The following is a 10,381-nucleotide window of genomic DNA, read 5'->3' as shown; positions in this document are numbered from 1 at the left end:
TACTTTTTGGTTCTTTCAATAAAGTCACGTAGGTGAAAATAAAAGATAAGAATAAAAATAGTTATTTCTGGCCACGGGAGGTAAAATAATAAAATTAAATCACTAGTGAAATCACTAGTGGATTATTTTTTTTAGTTATTTAGTTATTTTCAAAAATAATACAATTAAAATAACTAAATTTAATCACTCGTGATTTTAATGTTTTATTTTTCATCTCCGTGACTTTACCGAAAGAACCAAAGAGTATAATCTTATACATTTTAGATTTTTTTTTTGCCTTTCGCCTAACGGAGCGGTCAAAACAAAACACTCTTAACAGACAAGGTCGAGATTACAAATTAAATAATCTTGAGCGAAATATTTTAATTCCCCCCCCCCCCCCGGCTTTTGATCGATATGACAGGGAGAGGAGGGACACGCCCGGAGCACGCACGCGCGCGCGGCGTGGAGATGGAGCGTTGAAATGATCGCGTCGGTGTGAAGGTCAGCTGTGCGAGCGATAGCCTTGCCTGAAGTCACGGAACGAAACAAATTGGACCGGCCCTTCCTGTCCACAGTGAATTGTGCTCGAGATCTCCCCGCCGCCCTGTGTCTCCACGTGTCTCGTGACCCCCGTTGAATTCTCTGCCACTTAATGTTTGTCGAAGTAAAGTTGAAATTTCGATTTAAAGCTTTCGTGACTGCAGGGATTCATCTTCTTGGATCTTTCGGTAAAGTCATCACGTAGAAGGGAAGTAATAAAATAATAAAATAAAACATAATAAAATAATTCTCACGACGTTTCGGCCACAACGCAAGCAGCCGTCCTCAGGTGAAGAACAGGTCTGTCGGGGAAGACATTATTTTATTATGTTTACATGTTATTATTTTATTATTTCCCTTCTACGTGACTTTACCGAAAGAACCAATAAGATGAAGTAAAGTTTCTTTAAAACACGAGTATCAGAATGTTTATTTCGTCTGCAGAAGGAATCCGATGAGTGATAAAGCTTTTTTTGCACAGATGTCCGGTAGGGGACACGGGGTCAGAACGTTGCAACAATAAACAGGACTAAAACACGATAGGAGTTTAAAGTAAACAAATCAAAGTGCTGTATAGGAAAGGTAAACACATCACCTAAAATATACGACTAAAACGAAACGATGTTTACATGCAAAGGGAAAAAAAAGTTGGGGGGTCACAAGACATCTGGACCACGCCGTACATGTGTAAATGTTTGTTTTGCTCTAGCATATTTGTTTATGTCGCTGTTTGTTTTCTTCAGAAGAGACGACCTCACCTGGTCTACAGGAGGTCGTGGGTTCGATCCCGACCCTGACGCTTGCTGCTGTATATTTGGAGTTTGTGTGTCTCTCTCTCATCATCATCACGGTGGCTAGGAGATGTTAACTACCTTGCCTGGTATACAGGAGGTCGTGGGTTCGATCCCGACCCTGACGCCTGCTGCTGTATATTTGGAGTTTGTGTGTCTCTCTCTCATCATCTTTACGGTGGCTTTGAGATGTTAACTACCTCGCCTGGTATACAGGAGGTCGTGGGTTCGATCCCGACCCTGACGCCTGCTGCTGTATATTCAGAGTCTGCGCGTCTCTCTCTCCCCATGGTCGCGTGGATTGTTCTCCAGGTCCTCCGTTATTTTCCCCTCCACGTTTAAAATCGACGGCACGCGTTTAGAGTATTTGGCTGCTATAAATGTCCACGTGAGGATAAGCCACTTAATCGAACTATCATTTGTGGCAGCCAGGTCGCTTCTGAAAAAGAGTTCTATAGCAGCTCACTGGGTCCTAACTGGTAAAATTCAAAAATAGTTTTAATAGTTTAACTCGTTAATAGATTTGGACAAAACATCCTGATGACAGCAATACCCCTTCTGACAAAAAAAAAGAGTCTTAAAGACTCGGTGATGCTTTCCTGCTCAAATATGTTAGAAAAACCCTAAGAGTGTTATCCCTTTCAACAGCGGTCCTAAACCTTTTTGGCACCTGCGACCGGTTTCGTGGAAGACAATTTCTTCACGGACCGGGGGGCGGGGGGGGTTCATCATTGGGTCTTTCCCCCTTTTCAAAGAAGACTCTCCAGCTACGTTTGTTTCTTACTCATGTTGGCTACTAGGGGTTAGAGCTTGTGGGCTCACCAACACTGTGACTGAGGCAAGTTCGCAGTGCGGGGAGAGGCGTGGACAGAAGTGGTAAATAATAAAATAATGGGGGCGGGCCACGCGCGGACTCACCGCTTACCTCCTACTGCTGTGCGGCCCCGGTTCCTAACAGGACACGGACCGGTACCGGTCCGCGGCCCGGGGGTTGTGGCCCCCTGCCTTTCAACATTCTTACAACTGTAGAGTATTGCGGGTAACCAATGAGGGGGGTAAACAGAAGGAGGTGCGAGCAGGTTAACAGGCAAGGATGACGTAACGTCACGGGTGGTGTAAGAGGCATCTTCGGGAACAAAGGCGGGTCCGAGCTGGGGGGAGGAGCCGCCCAAGGGGTTCTTAAGGAGGACCACGTGACGAAGGCGTGGTCCTCGTAGGGAGCGGCTGCAGGGGTCTCTTCTCCTCGTCTCGTGGGAAGCGGTGTTGGCTGAACCCCCGCTCGGGCAGACGGGTGAGAGAGCCCGAGGGATGCCGAGGGTAGGGTCCCGTAGTATTCCAGCAAGGGTCGGCTTGGAAGAGGGTCTCTCTCTGCTCGTGCGGAGCGGTGTTGTGCTGAACCCCCGGTCTTGGCAGACGAGGTGAGAGAAGCCCGAGGATAGCCGAGGGTAGGACCCAAATAGTATTCAGTATCCGGGGTAAAAGACCGAGATAGAGTGACCTACGATGGTGTGAGCGTAGGATATCGAGTGTGACGATGATTTCAATAAACGGCAACAGCCCTTGTAGAATTCATCGTCTCCGCGTGGTTCTACTGGACAACACAAGTGTTAGATGCGACATCCGGGTGTCGTTTAATTTCTCGACTTTTATTGCTTTCAGCATTGTACAGTACAACGTCGCATATCCGACCTTCACTGTATCCGTCCGCTGCATAAGTGCCCCGGTGAGGTGGATATGCGGGTTTGTACCGTAACACATTGAACAGTTATTCACATGCTCTTGTAACTTAAGGTACGCTTTGTCCACATCGAGCCAAAGTGGACGTAGGTTCGTGAGGTTTTTATATCTTTAATTGGATTACATCTTGATTTATTAAACAATATACACAGGGACTCCTGCTACTTACGAATAAGTAACGGTTGCCAGAGGTCTGTTCGTATAAGTCGATTTGTTAGTAAGTCCACTTACTCGGTGTCGCTTCCAAAACACGTACGGCGTGAACACAAACACGGGGAATGGATTTACAAGATTGTACAATGTTATATGGCAGTGGCTCTTCACGTTCTGCAGATGTAGATGCCACTGTTCTTCACGTCTACAGATGTCGATGCCACTGGTTCTTCACGTTCTGCAGATGTCGAGGCCACGGTTATTCATGTTTTGCAGATGTAGATGCCACTTGGTTCTTCACATTCTGCAGATTGTAGATGCCACTGGTTCTTCACGTTCTGCAGATGTAGATGCCACTGGTTATTCACGTTCTACAGATGTAGATGCCACTGGTTCTTCACGTTCTGCAGATGTAGATGCCACTGGTTCTTCATGTTCTGCAGATGTAGATGCCACTGGTTCTTCACGTTCTGCAGATGTAGATGCCACTGGTTCTTCACGTTCTGCAGATGTAGATGCCACTGGTATTCACGTTCTGCAGATGTAGATACCACTGGTTCTTCATGTTCTGCAGATGTAGATGCCACTGGTTCTTCATGTTATGCAGATGTAGATGCCACTGGGTCTTCATGTTCTGCAGATGTAGATGCCACTGGTTCTTCATGTTCTGCAGATGTAGATGCCACTGGTTATTCACGTTCTGCAGATGTAGATGCCACTGGTTCTTCATGTTCTGCAGATGTAGATGCCACTGGTTCTTCACGTTTGCAGATGTAGATGCCACTGGTTCTTCACGTTCTGCAGATGTAGATGCCACTGGTTATTCACGTTCTGCAGATGTAGATACCACTGGTTTCTTCATGTTTGCAGATGTAGATGCCACTGGTTCTTCATGTTATGCAGATGTAGATGCCACTGGGTCTTCATGTTTCTGCAGATGTAGATGCCACTGGTTCTTCATGTTCTGCAGATGTAGATGCCACTGGTTATTCACGTTCTGCAGATGTAGATGCCACTGGTTCTTCATGTTCTGCAGATGTAGATGCCACTAGGTTATTCACGTTCTGTAGATGTAGATACCACTTGTTCTTCACGTTCTACAGATATAGATGCCACTGATTCTTCATGTTCTGCAGATGTAGATGCCACTGGTTCTTCACGTCTCTACAGATATAGATGCCACTGGTTCTTCATGTTCTGCAGATGTAGATGCCACTGGTTCTTCACGTTCTGCAGATGTAGATGCCACTGGTTCTTCACGTTCTGCAGATGTAGATGCCACTGGTTATTCACGTTCTACAGATGTAGATGCCACTGGTTCTTCATGTTCTACAGATGTCGATGCCACTGGTTCTTCACGTTCTGCAGATGTCGATGCCACTGGTTATTCATGTTCTGCAGATGTAGATGCCACTGGTTCTTCACATTCTGCAGATGTAGATGCCACGGTTATTCACGTTCTACAGATGTAGATGCCACTGGTCTTCACGTTTTGCAGATGTAGATGCCACTGGTTCTTCACGTTCTGCAGATATAGATGCCACTGGTTCTTCACGTTCTGCAGATGTAGAGGCCACTGGTTCTTCACGTTCTGCAGATGTAGATGCCACCACCACCATCTATTGTACGGCAGTTTAACTTATATCTCTCAGTCCGAACAGGCAACCGGACATATGGACAGCTTTGTTCCTATCTCTGAAAGTTCGTAGGTCGAATGTTCATAAGTAGAGGAGTCCCTATAACTCAATTATTGTATTTGTACATTTTGTATAATAATAATAAACTCAATACTTATGCAGAGTAAACATCGTTCGAACTCAACCGTTGGCCAATTGTTTGGCGAAGCAGTCCAAGGTTGAAATGTTTACCCGCGTGAGTTTCTCTCTCGCACCCTGTACTCCGTGTCACTCTCTCCGGTTGACTTCGCGTCGTCGTCATCGTTGTTGTAACCGCGTTCGTTTCGGCTCACGCGAATGTCCGACGTTCGCACCACTGGTGGGGGGGGGGGGGCTTCTTCAGGCAAACAGGATCTGCCCAAGTCCACCTACTCTACTTTACATTCAATTTGAATAAATGTCCCATTATCCTAGCTTCAAAGACAATTCAGTCTTGGAAGTGCCTGTTAACGTTTGGCAGGATGCACATTCCTATCTCTCTTTCTGCCAATTATGGCCTGGAGGCAGTTTTGACCAAAAACCCAACCCGCCCCTTCATCATTGGTGACAACTTAAAACGGGTGGGCAGCTGCTGGTGGGCGTTGTTAGAAGCGACATCGCCACACACGTGTTGAGATGTCCCTCTTGATAAACTCCACGCGCAGCTCAGCCTCCGATGTAGTGTAGCAGGCACAACCATTATTGCCTGCAGCAGGCTACTGAAAGACTCTGAGTAACTTCTTCTGGAAGGAGCTCCCAGATGTGTGGCGAAAACGTCAGACGTCGCGCCGTACAACACGCGGCGCACCGGAGAAGCGTCTGTCTTCACATCCCTCCCACGAGTGGAGGCCGATGGCAAGGTCTGCAAGGATCGCGAAACTGTTGTCCCGTAACCCTGGGCCGAGTGAAATTACTCCGACGGACAGTCTGGCCGCAAATGATAGCCCAACGAAGTGCTTATCATCATCGCGTGGACATTTATAAGCAGCCAAATTCTCTTAAGCGCATGACGTTGATTCTTCAATGTGGAGGGGAAAACCGGAGGACCCGGAGAAAAAATCCACGCGACCACGGGGAGAGAGAGACACGCAAACTCCGAATATACAGCAGGTGTTCAAGGTCAGCATCGAACTCACGACCTCATGTATACCAGGCGAGGTAGTTAACATCTCGCCACCGTGGCGGTCACAGTATTACTGGGCGCCAAGAACACGCCTCCTGAGAAGTGGCCAGGTACACCACAGGTGGTTCACAGGTGGTTCACAGGTGGTTCAACAAGGGTGCTCACAGGTGGTTCACAGGTGGTTCACAGGTGGCTCACAGGTGGTTCACAGGTGGCTCACAGGTGGTTCACAGGTGGTTCACAGGTGGCTCACAGGTGCTCACAGGTGGTTCACAGGTGGTTCACAGGTGGCTCACAGGTGGTTCACAGGTGGCTCACAGGTGGTTTACAGGTGGTGTCACAGGTGGTTCACAGGTGGTTCACAAGTCAAAGCACTGGTGCAGTTACTGCCGGGATCCTGGGTTCGAATCGGTGTCGAGGCCGTGCGCCACTAACCGCGTTTCAAGCGTATGAAGTTGATGGCCCTGTTACTCCACGGACGTCACGGTAACATTTGGATTCGCTTCTTTGGTCGTGGATAAATGACAACTCTGAGAATGTCAGCCTTGGCCCCCGCCCTCCCCCTACAAAGTGTGGATAAGAAGTGACTTGAGATTTTCGGAAGTAGTTCTGGGAATGTCCCCTTCCTCACACCGTACACTCTGTTACGGGGCGGGGGGGGTGAATATCCAGAATAGCCGTGCAGAAATATAATTTGCACGTGAGGTTTGCAAAGAGGCCAGCCTGAGATTTTGCGTGAAATCAAATTGTCACCGGTTTGGGAAAAACTAACTTGTAAATGAAAAAGGGGTAAAAATGAAAATATATATATTTACAACATTCTGACCGCTATTTACTCCAGATACATTTGTTTTTGCATTAACGCCAAGAAGTGCGATGAATTTTTGGCCTGAAATGGCCATATCGCTGCCGCGGGAATTATTACCTGATGTGAGCTGGCAATCACAGGACCCCGAGAGCTGAAGACGGGGTGTGGGGGGGAGGCCTTAGTCCCAGCAGTGGATAGACCACTGCTAATGACAATGGCGATCTGGCAGAGACACGAGGTCGTGCAATAGAGTTCGTTTTCAATTGTCCGGGAAAGACTTCTCCCCACTTCACCGATTTATAGAAAGTCAAAGGTAAAGGCGCAGCTCCTAACAATGTCTTGGTAATATCACTGCTGGTAGAAAGACCTCCACGAGACGGAGCTCTTAGAGTACCCCCTCTAGTTTGTATTTGGCCTACTCTTCCACGCTGGCCATACGCCTTGGACATCGGTGGTAGTAGCCACACATTACCCCCGCCACCGCGCGACCTGCCCAATCGACTTAACTGTGGTGTGCCCGGTGATACCCGCGGTGGATTCAGAAACGTGCCCCATCATTCAACGACACGGGACGGCTGAAATCCCCCGCAGCAGGTAAGGGGCAAATCATCATCACGCGCGCGCGCGTACACACACTCGCACGCCTACGCGGAAATCCACATCATGAACAGGTGCGATCCTTGGTGGGTGGAAGATGTTGTTTATATCCGGCCGCGGCTGCAGTCGAGCCGTGAAGAAGTAGCGTCAGCGTCCGGCCTCCCGGACAGGCTTCCCCGCAGGCTGATGGTGCTCCACTGGCTGCCCTCCATCACTCGCCCAGCGACCTGCTGCAGGAGGGGCGCGACTGGGCCCCGGCCCTGCAGCTTGCAACGGCGGCTCGCTCTGCAGCCCACGCAGCGACAGGCGCACCGTCTCGCACGAGTGGATCAGCCGCAGGTGGAACGAGACGCTCACCGCGCCGGCCGCCGCCAGCCGGAAACGCTGTCCCGAGTTGCCGCCCCTCCGACTCCAGCAGCACCTGGCCCCCGTCGGGCGCCGCCACTGGTCCGAAGCGCAGGGCCTTGTTCCGCACGGCGCCGGTGCCCACGCCGGACTTGTCCAGGGCGGCCGAGAGGACGGCGGCGGCGGAGCCCGGCACCCACAGGAGGCTGGCGACGCTCACGCCGGACGCGTCGCCGAAGGAGGGCGCACGCTGCGTGCTGCGACGTCGCCACGTCGAAGCTCAGCTGGTCGCCCGCCCGCACCTCCACGGCGCCGGCGGCCGACACGGCCGTGTCGCGGTAGGTGACGCCCGGGAAGTAGACGCGCGTCACCTCCTCGCTCTCCCCGGCGCTGCCGTTGCGGCTCACGGTGAACGCCCAGCGAGTAGCCGTCGCGGATGCAGCCGTGGCCGACGGAGTAGAGCGCCTGCCGGTAGGCGAACTTGACGACGCCCGCCTCCGAGAAGGTGAAAGCCGCGCAGTCGTGTTCACCGTGATCACGTAGGGGTCCGACACCGTGCGACACCTTAAAGGAGGGCGGTAGTTGGAGTTGTAGTGGGCCGCCGTGTTGGTGTGCGCGTGGCAGGGACACGGCCCCGGTGTCGTGCGACAGCCACAGGAAGCTGAGCGAGCCCGGCAGGAGGTCCGGGTGGGCGTACTCTCCGCCGCTGCGCTCGCAAGGCTGCCCCGGGCTTCTCAGGTAAACCGAGAACTGGTGGCCGGGCTCCAGCTCGGCCGTGGAGCTCAGGGACGCGCTCCGCCGGAAGCGCTTGTCGTCCTCCGTCGGCTCGATCCTGGCCGCCACGAGCTCGTCGCGGTGCCCGCCGCTGCGGTTCAGCCTCAGCGACACCTGCAGGAAGCCGCGGCAGCTGTGCTTGGCCGCCACGTTGAGGTCGGCCCACACCAGGCCGTGCTGCCCGAACGCGACGGATCGCCCGCCGACCACCTGGATTTGGGCGAAGCCGAGCAGCGACTCCGTCTCCCGGGTGGGCGCGACGCGCAGCGCGATCCCTTCGCCGCCCGGCATCAGCTCCGAGAGGTTGGCGGGCCTGTCGCGGGGCGGCGGCAGCTCCACGGAGCCGACCCACGCCGCCGCCAGTTTGCCGGGCCCGGCAGGCAGGAGGTGTCGGCGTCGGTCGTGCAGGGGCTCAGCATCAGCCCGTCGGGGCAGCCGGAGCACGCCTGGCACTCGCCCGTCTCGTAGCCCAGGTAGTAGCCGTCGGCGCAGAGCGACGACTCGTCGTCGTCGTCGTCGTGAGAGATGATGATGCCCACGCAGCGGTACCCTCCTGCCAAGGGTCGGGGCGGGAGGGGTCACAAAAAACAAAGAACAAAGATCGTCCGTGTAGCCTTTACAGACTGTAAGGGCAAGTGCTGTTAGCGAGCACCTATGGAGGCCGGCACGGCACACAACGGGGTGGGTGGCCAACACCACGCCCGGCCGCCTTTGTCTCCCTAGTGATGTGTTGTACGGTGTGTACACTAAACATGGAGAATGGCTGTAAAAATTGTATAATCTCCTGTAGATGTAGATGCCACTGGTTCTTCGACGTTCTGTAGATGTAGATGCCACTGGTTCTTGACGTTCTGTAGATGTAGATGCCACTGGTTCTTCACGTTCTGCAGATGTAGATGCCACTGGTTCTTCACGTTCTGCAGATGTAGATGCCACTGGTTCTTCACAGTCTGTAGATGTAGATGCCACTGGCTCTTCACGTTCTGTAGATGTAGATGCCACTGGTTCATCATGTTCTGAAGATGTAGATGCCACTGGTTCTTCACGTCCTGTAGATGTAGATGCCACTGGTTCTTGACGTTCTGTAGATGTAGATGCCATGGTTCTTTCACGTTCTGCAGATGTAGATGCCACTGGTTCTTCACATTCTGCAGCTGTAGATGCCATTGGTTCTTCACGTTTGCAGATGTAGATGCCATTGGTTCTTCACGTTCTGCAGATGTAGATGCCACTGGTTCTTGACGTTCTGCAGATGTAGATGCCATTGGTTCTTCACATTCTGCAGCTGTAGATGCCACTGGTTCTTCACGTTCTGCAGATGTAGATGCCACTGGTTCTTGACGTTCTGCAGATGTAGATGCCATTGGTTCTTCACGTTCTGCAGATGTAGATCCACTAGTTCTTGACATTCTGCAGCTGTAGATGCCACTGGTTCTTCACGTTCTGCAGATGTAGAGCCACTGGTTCTTCACGTTCTGCAGATGTAGATCCCACTGATTCTTCAGCGTTCTGATGTAGATGCCACCACCGCCATCTATTGCGCGACGGTTAAACTTAACGACTCTCGGTCCGAAAGGGCAACTGGACATACGGACAGCTTCGTTCGTATCTCTAAAGTTCGTAAGTCGAATGTTCGTAACTGAGAGAGTCCCTGTACTCCGAGCGCAGATGGAACACAGGCCCTGACACGGACCGGGCTCTGCCGATAGGGACTCTCCTCCTCTCGAGCAAGATGAATGTGAGATGTAGGAAAGAACCCAGAGTGTGTGGCATGTTTCCGAGGGTGGGTGTGGGTGTCTAGCACCTTTATACCCCTAACCCGAGCCCGACCCCAAACCTCACGGTCACAGATTTGGCGTTGTGGTTCCAGAATAAA

Source organism: Lethenteron reissneri, chromosome 61, assembly GCF_015708825.2.
Source record: "Lethenteron reissneri isolate LAM-NWPU_2019-01 chromosome 61, ASM1570882v1, whole genome shotgun sequence".
Taxonomy (NCBI): domain Eukaryota; kingdom Metazoa; phylum Chordata; class Hyperoartia; order Petromyzontiformes; family Petromyzontidae; genus Lethenteron; species Lethenteron reissneri.
This window is presented reverse-complemented; position numbering follows the sequence as displayed.